Below are 2,074 nucleotides of genomic sequence, written 5' to 3' on the forward strand. Positions count from 1 at the left end.
GTTTGACAGTGTGTGTTAGTTAATCCTAATGGGTTTGAGTGATTTTGAAAAGAAAATGTTTTATAATTATGAAAGTGTAATTCATTTGATTTGACTATTGTTAGTTAATAATTGTAGACGTATTTGTAAGTCTTCGTTTATAGTTTTATGAAACATGAAATATTTATTTGCTGATTATGTAAACCTGTATTTTTTTTCAGGAAATGGCTCAGATACCTGTTGTATACGGAGAATGGGTGGTGAAAGGCTCTTTGCGGGAGTTTGTGGTCAATAATCGGAAATGAGGGAGAATGTTTCTTATGTCGGGTGGTTTTACATATGGTGAACTTCTTGAAATGACACTAGAAGATTATGGTCTGGACAAGAAAATCTAGAAGGTGGTGCTAACATATTCCTTACCAGACGTCATTTTTACAACAAATGGCTCCGGATACTCCTCCTATGCATGTCACGAATGATAGACAAGTGCGGAACTTGATCGAGTTAGCTAAGGCACCCTTTGTACGCCTTTGTGTATCAAGTCAGAGCCAACTAGAAATTTTTGGTGTTAGATAATAAGTGTAGACGTCTTTGTAAATCTACAAAGGTAGACTGCAGTTGAAGTCTACGTCGTAAATTCTATTAAAAGTGCAATTGTGTATTATTTATCATATTTTTTCATGATTTAATTATTTTACAGTGTATGTTAGTAATTTAATGGTCTGGGGTGAATTTCAAAAGTTAATGTGTTATAATTATACACTTGAAACTTATTGCAAAAAAATTTGATTACTTTTACTCTTGAAACTTTTTGAGAATTTTGTATCGATTTTCTTCTTCTCACATGTGTGTTAGTTATTATTTTAGCCTATGGTGGTTTTACTTGTTTGGTTGATTAGATCTTGTGAAAAAATTGATATCTAACAAAAAATTAATAATATCATACAAGTGAAACACAACTAAAAATGAATACAATCTTTATAGATTATGCATTAAACAATTATTTAAAAATTAATATTTTATTATGAAAAATTATTGCAGAGCAATATATTAAAAAGTATTCTTGAGTAGGTTTGATTTTTCATAATCTTGATGCCTCAAATAAAGTCTTGAAAAAAGTACCTGCAAAATAAGATAGAGTTATGAGAAAAACATAGGATAAAAAAATAAATCATATTTTAGTAGACTTTTTATTAAGTTTACGTACAGTTATTGTTTAGCAGACTTTAGTTGAAGTCTACACTGACGTAAAATTTTCATATCTAAAAGTGTGCATTTAGAAAATTTGAAAATATTAAGTTCTGGAAGATATTTCAAAAATAATTTTTTTGTCATCCTTGTAACAAAGCAAAAACATAAAGTATGAATCTTTAAATTTAGTTCATTATAAACACAAAATATCTTATAATGAATATATGTAAAGCTTACATTTTTGGGAAGATGATTTTAAAACTTTGGAAGAGAATACCTGCAAAAAAAGATTAAAAATTAAAATCATATTTTGAGTAACCTTCTAATGAAATATGCTTAAAATTCAAGGCTTGTAGGCTTTTTTTCAAGTCTACCAGCCCTAACTTTTAAGTAGACTTCATTTGAACTTTACTCTATCAAAAAAAAATTAGATCTGAAATAAGTTAAATTCTAAAAAACTTTTAAAAATATAATTTAATAGATAAAATAGTAATAATTAAAGACATAGAATTTGAATATGTAACTTTATTTTAATATAAATACTAGAACACATATTTAAAATCTATAGATTAAACTTTACATTTTTGGGAGGAGAAGAAAACAACTATGAAAAAAAATAACTGCAAAACAAGATAAAATTATTAAAAAACATAGAAAAGAATTAAAGTCATATTTTTGTAGGCTTCCAATGAAGTCTGCTTAAACTTTGTGGTTTAGTAAACTTCATATGAAGTCTACTAGCTTTAGTAAACTTCTTTGGAAGTCTACACTGTCTGATAATTTTTAGATCTGAAAAAATTTATAGATTTTGAAATTTGAAAATAATTTTAAATCTGAAAATACTTTTCAAAATAGAATTTATAAGATAAAATAGTAGCAAATTAATGCACAGAGCTTGATCTAG

This window comes from Brassica oleracea, chromosome C1 (assembly GCF_000695525.1).
Source record: "Brassica oleracea var. oleracea cultivar TO1000 chromosome C1, BOL, whole genome shotgun sequence".
Lineage (NCBI taxonomy): Eukaryota > Viridiplantae > Streptophyta > Magnoliopsida > Brassicales > Brassicaceae > Brassica > Brassica oleracea.